General features: G+C 51.2%; 1 long non-coding RNA gene across 1 annotated transcript; it reads right to left on the reverse strand.

Moving 5' to 3' along the window:
* Positions 1-7348: 7348 nt before the first annotated feature.
* On the reverse strand, positions 7349-10365 carry LOC120963097 (uncharacterized). Its single transcript, XR_005754913.3, has 2 exons — positions 7957-10365; positions 7349-7876 (listed from the first exon to the last, which is right to left on the reverse strand). It is a non-coding gene; the product is annotated as an uncharacterized lncRNA (long non-coding RNA).
* Between the last annotated feature and the right edge of the window lie 2511 nt (positions 10366-12876).

A 12876-nucleotide genomic window follows, 5' to 3' on the forward strand; every position in this document is an offset into this window, starting at 1 on the left:
CCCTAGCGGCGATCAAGGGCCATTGATCTAACCCTTCTAGAAGGAATCTGCGGGGAGGAGGGGGCGATCCGCGAGATGCAATCTGATTGGCTGGGAGATTGTTTTTATTTAACAAATATCGGGCGCGCTAGATGGACCGTTGGGTCGTCTCGTTGTCTGGGCCTGAGACCACAGTAAATAGCCCGTCTTAGCCTTTCCAGGCCTTGCATGCATGGGAGGCGGCGACGTGGGTTTGCATGCACGGGAGGCGGCGATGTGCATGCATGCGAGCGAGGCGAGCGAGGCGCGCTAGGCGAGCTAGGTGGTTCAGGGTAGTGGTTCAGGGCAGTGAGTCAGATGCACCGCCCGGTCAAAGAGCTATGCAGTGATTCAGATGCACGCACGCGTCCCATGCATCGTTTTCGTGCAAAAATTTAAGAGTGCAAAACGTAACGGATACATACACGTGTCCGGATTCACAAACGCACCGTTCTCATCCTTTCTCTCTTCCTCTCCCACCCACAGGCCTATAAATGGGGTGCCTCTCTTCCTCTCCCACCAAAAGCCAGATCCGATCCATTCTCTCCAACTTCAAACACCCAAGCGACCGAGCCCTCCCCAAGCGAGACCAAGTGAAGATGCAGTTCAACGGGCCGACCTTCAACCGTCCACCTGTCATGCCGGACCTGCGCTACCCACCGGGCATGCTCATGGAGAGGGAGCTCCGTGTGTGGGCTATTTCAAGGTGGAGGGGTTCCGTCGAACTCACCCGCGCCTTCCTCAAAGCCGGCTATGCCCACCTCCCACGGGGCTCGCCGAGGATGTTCACCCTCAACGAGGTTCGTGACCGCGGCGACATCCTCCTACTGCTCACGGTCACCTTCACCAACCCATTTGACGCGCGCGAGCTCCTCGGCCAAGTCTTTTGGTGCGGCTGTGAGGCCATCTTCTTCACCGTGTACAACATCTACACCAACTACGAGAGCATCTTCCCCACTCCAGGCCAGATGCACTCCCTTCCCTACGACGAGGGGGAGGAGGTGTGAAGATGAAGACGGTGTTGAAGGGGCGCGCGCGGCCAAGGTGGAAGGAGGAGGTCAAGATGAAGATGTTCAAGCCCGGAGTCATGTTTCGTTTTCTATTTTGTTGCTTTTCTATGTCGTGTTGTGTCATGTTTCGTCATGTGTCCGTGAACTTATTATTGTAATGGTACGGTGTGTTACATCTTATCTAAGTTATTAGGGTTTATTATGTGTGTTAAAAAATGTATGTGCCCAAACATATCATTTCTTCCCTAAACCAAGTCATGAAGTTCGAGAACTTGTGGTTTTCATTAATGAAAATCGGAGGGGGTGAGACGCCCTCTGTTCATTCAAAAAAAGTCATGAACTAACATATAAATTTATTCCCTTTAAATCCTAAACCAAGTGCCACTCTAACCCTAAACCAAGTGCCACTCTAACCAAAATCATGTGGCAGTGCAAACATACATTTTCAACCTTCCAACCCTCCAAAATTTCAGTGCAAAACAAAGGAAAACCACTCTTACGCGTGTGCAAACATTCACGGTCTCACTATTTTTTTGGACAAATTTCACAGTCTCACTATGTATACCTTCCTTCCCTACCCATGTCAAAGTCTTGCCATCTGTCCTAGCGGTTACCAGCGTAGCCCTAAACACCACAAACCCACGCGGTCCTGGGTTCGAGTCCCTAGCCACACCAATTTTTGTGCATTTTCCACCCTTCATTTTTTAGACAAATTATTTTTTTCTCAATGTAATGCCCTTAAAAATGTTCATTTATTTTGGCACCGGGTGTAAACCTCTACCAGAGCTGAGGCACATTTTCCATGACATTTTGGTCTTTGGTTTAAATCACGGTGTATTTGAATTGGGTTAATTAAATTGCTATTAAATATTTAACAGCTCCAAAAAGTTTCTAACCTTAATTGTTTGGCTCTGGAATAATTCAATTAGCTTCCACAAAAAGTTTCAGCATTATGATTTACTGCCTAAATTAAACCAGAACAGAAAAACAGAAAAACACGCAAGAGAACCCCCGAATGGGCCTAATTGGATGCAGTTGGCCCATTAGTCTATCCTGCACTTGGCTCTACGCTCTGAATTTGGCCCAAGAGCAACCTTTTTTTTGACAGAAAGGCAGAGCAGAGAGCTGCATTTCATTGATCAAAAGTTTCTGAATTCCTCATTTTTTCTCCTTTTTTCAACATATTTAAATGTTGGTCACTTCTTCTCTTTTTTTCAACATTCAAACAACTTTGACCAACATTTAAACTAGGTGAATTTCTCATACAATTTCAAGATTACAAATTCCTCCATAATTCATGCCTTTCCATACATTTTCAACATCACAACCAGTGCGATTACCATACCTACAAATGCCCAAAAGTATTTGCAAATGGGTATTGGTAGTGCTTGATCTTCAAGCTTCCTAACCTTCTTCTTCAACATCCTAAGCTTAACAGCTAGCTCTCTCTCAGTGCGTGCTTCGCCCTCCATCTCTTATTCCGGAGCTTGTGCTGCGGCCACTGCCATTCGTGGCAGCATGCGCAACCATTCTTCATGCTCTTCTTGCAGTCCATTCATCAGAGTCTTGGCCAGAGCATCGACCCAAAGAAAGAAGCATGTCACCTGCATGAACACCAAACAGATCAACCCATTGCTCAAAGATCCCGACCACGAAAATGGTGCAATTGCCCCGATTTTTACCCCATTCTCGCTGCACACGTAGAACGGACGATTCTGGTTCCTCGGTGTGTGAGAAACCCTCCGATCAATGCCCGCCCGGCACCGCGGACAGACGAAGACATGCATGTCCACACGCGCCCGGCTCTGCATCCGCGAGGTGGCGCGGGAGCTTGAGGAAGACATGGAGCTCGGAGCCGAAGGGGATCTCAACGCTGTCGCGCCCTCCACAGCTAGCTTCCCACCGCCGTGCTCTCTCTCTCTCTCGCCGTGGTCACCGCCGTGCTCTCTGTCGCCGTGGTCACCGCCGCTGTCGCCCGCTTATAAGCACACCCGCAACGGCTCTCTGCTCAATGGCTCTCTGCTGGGTCCCACAAGCCACGCGTGCAACGGTCTGAATAAAATTGGCCGTCTCTGCCACCTGGTCCCACCTATAAGGGTTGAGTCAAAAGGTTGACCTGACGGAGATGGCAGAGTTCACGGATCGACTCGGTGCGCACGGACTAGGGGCAAAACTGAGCACAATTCGCATCTGAGGGCAAAACTGAGTACATGGACACCACCGAGGGCAAAAGGATAATTAACCCCAAAAAGATAAGATGCCCGTAATCCCCTTCTTGTCCCTCTCCTCAGGAAGCGGATCAAGACAGCAGGGGACAAAAGGAGTGCCTAGGCGAGGTACGTGCGCAGAAGACACCAAAAGAACATCCCGGTGATGACGGCACCGGGAGAGGAGCCGAAAGATGAGGCAGCGGGCCGGCAATACGAGATGAAGGCGTCGGTGTCATCGTACTCTGACTTGACAGCCCCGAGAAGTTCAAGGAGCTGGCTTGGGGAGCCACCACCAAGAACTACCCCCCGGCAAATCGCTTTGCCGGCGAGAAGGCCAGGTGCAAATGATGGTGCTGCGGGCGTCGCCTAGGGACGGGGCGCCCGGCGTCTAGTCGGACCCGTCCCCGTCGTCCTCCCCACCGGTCTCTTCCTCACCGCTATCGCTCGAGGAGGAGCTTTCGTCATCAGTCGAGCTCTCCGCGCAGCACCCTAGCCGGATTCCCGAGCGCCGAAAAACCTTGATGGAGAGCAGGTCAGCCTCCACTAATTTGAAGCGGAGGACGTGCCCCTTCATCAGGCAGTGGGTGCGTGCGAAGGTTTTCCAACCACGATGAAGAAGCATTACATGAGGGACGGGGAACTTTACGTTCGCCCACATGTCGCCATTGCAACATCCCTTCATGTGAAGCCTCAACCTCGATGGCTGGTCAACCTCCAGTACCCTCGCGAACGCCTCGGGAAGATGGAGGCGGCTATGCGGCGGTTCGCGCAGCTGCAGGATAAACTCCAGCGCTGTGTCCCCGACATGGCCGCTCGACGAAGCAGGAGGAGATGGTGGTGGAGATGGTGGCACCGGAAGTGCCCCCCTTCCACGTCCACCTCTTCCTCGACCACCTCGCCGACCGCGGCCCCGTCCAGCACCTTCGCCTTGGGCGTCTGGCTCTTCCTTAACCGCCGCGGCTCTCTGGCGAGAGGAAGATCTAGTCACCTCCGCAGAAGGACGGCTGTGACTGCGCCCTCTTGGCATGGTGGTGGATGAAGAACAAGGAAGAAGAAGATGCGAGGGGATGCCCCCCTTCTCCTCCCAATCCCCTTTTTATAGCCTAGCAGGGAGGGCTAGGGGCTGGCTTTACACCTCCTCGGAAGAGTCCTTTCAAGTCCGAGTCATTAAAGCCATTGGCAACGAGCAAGGCCGTCGACCGGCCTCCCTGCGCCAATCAAAGGCGCATGGGTATCTTCCATGGCACGTCCTCACGTATCCCGCGCGTCCGCCACCTACCCCGCGCCGTGCATGTGGCGTACGTGGCGAAAAAGGCGGGTGTAGTAGGAAGCATGGAACAGCGATTATCGTCCTGTGAATAAAGGATGTTCACGGGCCACCACAAGCGCAGACGATGAGAAGATTACATTAGTTATTCCCTTCCACGCATGCCCGCGCACTGTTTGGGCCTGGCCCAATGACGCCTCGCACTCATGTGTGGCCCAGGCCTGGGGCTCCTGTCGGTGTTCTAAAGTTTGGGCCTCTAGCACCCCAGACTTGTGCACGGGCAGTCGTAACCCCACGCGTGGCAAAGCGCGAAGAGGGCGAGCGGGACAGATACAAGACCGAGAAAAATAGCCAAGTCAGAGAACAAAGGACGAGTTGGATCCCCGGCAAGGCCCTTGCCGGGACGGCTTGCGAGACCCCGACAAGGTCCATGCCGGGACGACTTACAGAGCACTAATTAACCAGAGCACCACCCTTGTGGTTGAGAGCTCTGACACCGTCGACAACGTTAAAGCCAGAATCCAAGGGCACGCGCGTAGTGGCGTGCAGATCGTTGTGAAGGCCAGAAGACGAGATGCCGGCAAGATCCCTGTCGAGGATGCCCATGAGGCCCCGGCAAGATCCTTGTCGAGGACACCCACGAGGCCCCGGCAAGATCCTTGCCGGAGACATCGGCAAGACCGTGGCCAGACTCGGCTGCCCAGTCGCCACTCTAGTGTGGGGGCTGACCTGTCAGCCTGGCAGGCGCCTGCGTGGTGGCATGTAGATCTTTGTGAAGACTCTGCCAGCTCTCCAGCACAGCAGCTGGCCAGCCAACTTGGCATTGCATGCCTCATCGGCATGGACGCGTGTCGAGACGGTGCGGGGCGGCAAGGGACGGGACGGGCTCTCTTCCCGTCCCCGATAAAGCTAGAGGGCACGTAAGCAGCGCATTTAATGTGTTTGTCCTTAGATGACCAAGATAAGCATGTGTACTGTAGCGGTTTACAGCTCCTGCATACACTGTAGTTACTTTAGACCTCCTGTATGCCATTGTGGCAGCCCCTTGGTCATATAAAAGTAGGCCCACAGCATACTGGAGGTGGATTCGGCTTTTTGGACCTCTCGGCCCAACTTGCATGCGTAGCAACGAGCTAAAGCTCAAGAACACTCAATACACAATCAAGCAGGACTAGGGTTTTACGCATCTCTGCGGCCCGAACCTGGGTAAAGACCCGTGGTGTTGATCACTAGATCTGCTCTTTGCTTAGCCCCTCTCCCTGCCAAACCGTAGAAGGGATCTCGTGGTCTCATAGCTGTCATTCCCCGACACTTGCAATTGGGACAACTACGCTGGTAGTTGCGAGCATAGGGTGAACTTGCAACCGGGACAAGAAAAAATGGCAGGACGCCCTAATTGCATGTCGAAGGTGAATTTGCATTTGAGACAAAAAGGGTTCGAACCCAAGTTGTGTGTAAAGAATGGACTTGCAACCGGTATAAAAATTGATCGGGCCACGGTTGCGTATCGAGGTTGGACTTGCAACTCGGAACCCCAGATTGCATATCGGGGGTGGAGTTTTGCAACTGGAACCCCCAAATTGCAGGCCGGGTGTGGAGTTGCAACTGGGGATAAAAATGGGTCGCCCCTCCAGTTGCATATCAAAGGTGGACTTGCAACTAGAAAAACAAGCGGACCGTTTGCATGTTAAGGATGTAATTACAAATAGCACAACATTTAAAGAGAACATGTCAAATAATCAAGGACTTAGATGAGACATCGCTAAATTTGCTTAAAATAGCTTATGAGTTGAAAAAAATGAAGAAGAAATAGCAAAATAAAAAAAGGAAAAAGGAAATGGAAACAGAGAAAATAAAAGAACATTATATATATGAATTTAAACACAAATAAATGGAAAAACAAAAAAGTAGAGTGAACATATAGCTTTTGTTCATAAATTCATGAAAAAACAATTCATCAAGTCAAAGGTGAATATGTAGCTTTCGTTGACAACACAATTATATGGTGAAGAGAGATTCGAGAAGGATGGCTCCCCAACGTTCCTCTCGCTCCCACGCGTCCGCCGCTCCCAACGGGACAATCCACGGCCGGCGCGCCGCCCCTGCCAATCCTCAGCCACAGCCACACCCGTCGGTGGTTCGCTCCGATCCCCGACGTCCACATAGCGCCTTTGCTCTGCTTCCATCATACCGCGACGCCCTAGTTGCGGGGTCGTCCTCGGATGAACCTTTGCCTGGTCGGTTCCGACCTGCTTCCCCGGATCTCGAGCCGGACAACGCGGGTTGGATTCAAGTGCGGAACCGCCGTCGGCAGCGCCGTTTGGAGCAGTTTTCGCCCGCCGTGCACCAGTTTGTGAGCTCCAAGCCAAGGATTCCGCGTTGGCTGGTGGGCAGATGCTTTAAGTGCTTGGACGCGGGCCACCATAAAGCTGGGTGCACCGGGGAGATTCGATGCCATCGCTGCTGGCTCACGGGACACCTCGCTAGAAAAACTGCCATTCCTCACCCCTCCCCGGACGCAGATCAGGTGACATGCAAACGGCATGTCACCGTGTGCCTCGCGGCCTTCCATCCACCGCCCAGTCAGGATCCAACGGACAGCAGCACTCTAAGGCAAAAACATTCAGACTTCATAGTTTTCAGCCCAGACCCTCTGAAACTTCACAGTTTTGAACTTTATATGATACAGATACAAATCTTTTAGTCATTCAACAGTACAAACAAGTGTTTTGAACAAAATACAATACAAACATCAACCTTTTAGTCCGGAAACAGTGCAAGCAACAGTCAAAATACTGTTTGCACTCAGATTCACAAGAGATTCAGTTTTGAACAATACAAAATATAAACATCAGCCTTTTAGTCCGGAAACAGTACAAACAACAGTCAAATATACTGTTTACATTCATATTCATAAGAAATTCAGACATGCCATTCATCACTATTTAGATTCAGACAACCCACTTCATCACAAGTAATTCAGAAGTACATGATTTGAAGTTTCAGTACCACTTTCCAGTGAATTCAGTGAGCTCTTAACAGCCATTTAGTGCCATTTGATTTGTACACTTAGGCCCCAAAAGACGACTATAGTTAGCCCAAAATACTACACTTAGCTATGTCCAAAATACTTCTAGCGGACTTGCACGCTAGAACAGATCATCCTCACCACAAGGCGGAGCCATCAAGAGCTGGGTGAAACTCATGATAGCATTGCACTCTTGGGGCTCCATATTTACTCCTTTGGTGTTGTCACACTTCTCCACTAGTACTTGAGGCTGTACATCATCCTTCTTCTTTTGTTGCACACCATCCTTCTTCTTTTGCACACCATCCTTCTTTTTTTGCACACCATCCTTCTTCTTTTTTGGCTGCCAATGAAAAGTATAGTAATTAGTTTACAAAAGAAGAATAAAAACATATCATGCAGCCATTGATCTTTCATACTCACCTTGGAAAGCTTCAAATATAATCAAAGTGTACACTTTGCTTGCTTCCACCAACATAGGAGTGAACATCTTAATTCTCGGTATATATTTTCTTGCATTGAATTCAGATTCCAATTCCTTTGTTCTTTTTACTTCCACCGTCCTCTCAAAATGCATCAAGAACCGAAGAATATGAAAATCTGATTTCAAATGATTTTTCAACGCATTGTTGAAGCTCTCACTTAATTGTGTACTTCTCACTCCATTTTTCTTTCACCTTGTAGATGCTATCTAACCAAGTTTGCTTATGCACTTTGAGCCTCATATTGTCAAACGCTTCTTCAAATGTTGCCTTGTCCTCATATCCATACATACAAGCACCAAAATCTGTGAGAATATGAGGCTCTTTTTCTTCATCCTCCACTTCATCCTCCACTCCCACTTGAGTTAAATGTTTGACAGCATTTTGCATGATATGAAATGTACACAGTCCATGATATGATTCTGTGAAGACCTTCTCTATGGCTCCTCCCATTGCTGCATCTTGATCGGTATCGATAGTTCTAGGCTGCCTTTCATTGTGTGCGGCTAGAAATGTCTCAAAGAGCCATATAAATGAGTCGCGTGTTTCATCAAACATCAATGCAGCACCAAAAATGGTTGTTTCTCTAAACTGATTGAGCCCAAGAAAAATACCAAATGGCCTATACTCTTTGTTCGTGCCAAATGTAGTGTCAAAAGTGACAACATCACCAAAGTGTGCATAGTCAAGTAGCATTTTAGCATCAACCCAGAATATGTTGGCTATATGCTCCTCACAATCCAACTGCAAATGATATTGGAATGATGGATTCCCAGCTATCTTGTCACGAAAGAACTTCAACATACTACCGGCCTGTCCCTAAGCCATCTCCCGCTGCCGCTTGGTTCGCAAATGATTCTTTTGGTCAGTCAAAGTGTAACCAACGTTGAACTTCCCACCAGCTCGACGACATGCAACCTCATGTGAAGCTTTTGGCATAATTCCAGAATCATCGGCTATTTCTATCTCTAAAGCTTGCACATCTGAAATCTTCCTTTGTGATGCCAACAAGTGACAGGTTTGTGGCAATTGAAGGAGGTGATTGTGTTCCAAATCAACTCCGGTGACTTCAAAAAATTTGGCCACTCGATCAAATGAAACAATCATCCGAACTTTACAATTGGTTCTTGTTTCAGCTCTAATGCGCTTCGGCTTGTGATCTATTTGACTTTTCCTTCGAATGTCTTCATTGGAACAAACAAATCTACATGAAGTGATTGTTCCATCAATTCTGCTTCTGATGGTATTTCTTTTCCTCACATCAAAGCCTATGTGACCTCCATATTGCACCCAGAACTCCCAAGCCTCATCCGAATTTCTGAACCGCATACCAACTTCGGGTATCCTGTTGCTAATCGATCCCATCGTACAACGCACAATTCTGCCAAATTCCACAGTGTATACTCAAAATAGAAGTACAATACTCGCTGCAAGTCTCTATATTTATTCAGAAATGTAGTGCAGACTCAAAATAGAAGTAGTTCCTATGTTGAAACCACAAAGCTTAGCAGATTATAGTCTTATCGAGATGCACATAAGTACTTAACTCGCTGCAAGTCTCCATATTTATTCAGAGTGTAGTGCTGACTAATATTTTCAGAGTGTAGTGCTGCAAGTCTCCATATTTATTCAGAGTATAGTTTGTCACTATTAGTATTATACCGGTGACTGGACAACCAATTATATCAAATACCACAGCAGGAGGTACATTATGGTTAGCTCTACCAGTATACAAATACTAATTTCAATTTTGTTGCCTGCATCTGAGTGCACTAATCAGAGACAACGCGAGGAGCCTGGGCAAAGCTCGTGCATAGCGATGTCAGCTAGCTTTGCCCCAACAAAAATCACTACTAAGCAAGTAATCAGACTAATCTGCAGTGAAGAGTTGCCGGACGAGCCCGGGAGCTGGCTCCGCCTCTGGCACTAATGGAATAAGAGAGAGAGAGAGGGGGCCTGAGAAGAGGTCGCTGACGATGATGAACGGTCCCCAGCTCGCGGCGGCGCTCGTCCTCGGCTCCCGCGGCGGACGGCGCTTGTCCCCGACCCGCGGAGGCGTTCGGCCCTGGTTCCCGCGGCGGACGGCGCTCATCCCTGCCTCTCCTCAGTGGCGACGGCTGACGGCGGCGGCGGCCGGCGAAGGCCGCGAGGCGAGGAGACGCCGGCGAATCGCCGCGCCAAAGCCCGCCTTTTCCTTGCCTTCCCCGCCAGATTTTTCTGCTGACCCGTGCTCGATTTGGTCTGTGTCTGGATGTTGTTTTTGCCTTGGAGTGCTGCTGTCCGTTGGATTCTGGCTGGGCGGTGGATGGAAGGCCGCGAGGCACACGGTGACATGCCGTTTGCATGTCACCTGATCTGCGTCCCCCCCCCCCCCCCCCCCCCGCCCAGTCCCGCTTCCCTGGGGAGCTGTATACCCATGGGGATCCGGATCTGCGACCAGCAAGGGGCGGTGGTGTCATCTCGCGCACCCCGGGGACGGACGAGCTGGAAACAGACTTCAAGAATCATGCTCTGTTGGCCTCGGTCCAGGGAAGGAGGCCGGCGGTCTCGCCGGAGGCCCTCATCCAGGAGTTGGCCAGGTTCTGTGGGGTGGAGAGGAGACATGTACGGGTGGAGGTGGCGCATCCGGATGATTTCTTCATCTCCTTCGCCTCCACAGAGGATTGTGACAGGGTGCTGTCCAGTACTGGGAAAGTCCGATGCGCTCGTGCTCCCATTGCTTTCCAGCGCTGGCACAGGAGCTCGCAGCGAGCAGCGGCAAGCTCGTGTTCTTCTGCAGGCTGGGGATTGAAGGCATGCCGGCTAATGCCCGGGAGTGGGGTGCCGTGAGCCAGCTCATCAATAATCTTCAGCGCCAGCTCGTGGAGATACTGCCGCAGGAGGACCGCTGGCATATTGACGTCACAGCCTGGATGCGAAACCCGTCTGGCATTCCGAAGATTTATGATTTGGAGATACCGGAGCCAGTGGGCCTGCCGAACTCATTTGAGCCTGAGGCACCGCTGACGCCGCCGCCGCCCGCGCCCCCGTCGGAGAGGCGCACGTTTATTCACCCACTCACAATCCATGTGTTCGATGTGGTGGATCGCACGATTCCATTCATGGAGTTTCGCCAAGACTACGAGCCGGACGAGAATGAGGACCTCTCCAGGCACCATGACTACTCAAGTTTCTGTTTCAGAGGGAGGGTCGATGGCACTGGGAAGGGCTCTGGCTCCCCGTTCGGGAGCTCACCCCTTTGGTGGCCCGGGTGGCTTCGGGATTGCGGGTGACTGGGGTGGGCGCCGGACCCACGGTCTACTGGCACCGGCGGGGGGCATGCCGCTCCCTCCCCTGCAAGCCGCGAGGAGGACGACGACCAGTCTGGAGGAGACAAGACCCAAGTTATCTTTTCCTACTTCTACGGTTGGGTCAGCGGTAAGAGAGCACTCTGCAACAATCTCGCCGGTGGTGGGCTCGACGACTCATTCTTCAACACCCGCCGCATCGCCGACCTCTGGAAGTGCCTCCACGGCGGTGGACTCCGCAACACTCATAGAGACTCCGGCGGAGCCAACTTCGCTGGCCACGACTGCGGTGGGTTCGGGGGCTTTTGGAGCCACTCCCCCTTCAGGCAGAGCTGCTCTCCATATACAGAGGTCTCCATGCTGACTCTCTTTTGCTTGGGAGGGGGATGCGCAACAGGCGCTCACGGGTGAGGCCATGCCCCCCATTGGCAGTGACAACTCTTTCGTGAATGAGGAAATATCCAAGGTCTCTGCTGAGGTGCTGCTCAACGATCAAGAGGACGGATCTCAGGGGCTCAAACCACTGAAGCTGCCGCAACAAGCAGAGGAATCGCTGGTCTCTGGCCTGAGCCTGGTGTGCACGCCCTTTGCAATCCCGCTGAGCCCAAGCAAGCTGGTACCTCCCTTGGCGCCTCCAGGAGGCTTGATTCAGGAGTTTGGCCCCAAGACGGCAGAAGAGACGCTACTGGGTGGTTTGGTGGCCACCCCCAAACCATCCATTCTGGGTCCAAGGCCGACGGCATCAGCTCCGGTGCGTCGGAAGAAGGGCATCCCACCGAGTTTCACACCGTGAAGGAGCGCACGCCTAAGCAAGAATAACGATGGCATGAACAAGGGCCCCTACCATAGGAGTCAGACCGTGCTTTTGCGCCGCTTGGGAGTGATTCAAGCCGAAGAGCAGCTGACGAAGGAAGCCCTGGATGATTACCTGAAGCTGTTCGACGCTCCCCTGGCGCCGCATCACATCAAGGCCATTGCTGCCCTTTTCGAGCCGGACGGTGTGGAATTCGACGAACCTGCTCATGAGGACTTCGCGGCCTTCTCCCTTCCGGATATGGTGCAGCCATGCGGTGTTTAGTGGAGTTGTGCCTTTGTGGGGTGCATGTATTTCATCATGACTATGTCTGTTGGTGTGTTAGCGTGGAATGTTAGGGGGCTCAATAACCCTGCTAGGCGTAACTTTGTTCGTTTATTTCTGCAAACCTGCAATGTTTCCCTAGTCTGTATTCAAGAATCTAAGTTAGCGTTGGTGGATGATGTGCTGGTTAGTCAGACTCTGGGTTACGCCTTTGATGGCTTCGATTTCCTTCAAGCGGACGGTACCAGAGGGGGAATTATTATGGCTTGGAGGAAAGACAGTCTATGTGTCTCTACAGAGCATAAGGGAGAATTCTCTATCACCATCAAAGTTTCATCCTTGTCAGATGGTAAAGAGTGGCTGGTGACCTCAGTCTATGGGTCGCAAGAAGATGAGGACAAGATCAGATTTCTGGAGGAAATTGCGGGGATTGGAACTAATATTCAACTTCCATGGATTGTGAATGGGGACTTTAATTTAGTCTATAATGTAGAAG

This window comes from Aegilops tauschii, chromosome 4, assembly GCF_002575655.3.
Source record: "Aegilops tauschii subsp. strangulata cultivar AL8/78 chromosome 4, Aet v6.0, whole genome shotgun sequence".
NCBI classification, from domain to species: domain Eukaryota; kingdom Viridiplantae; phylum Streptophyta; class Magnoliopsida; order Poales; family Poaceae; genus Aegilops; species Aegilops tauschii.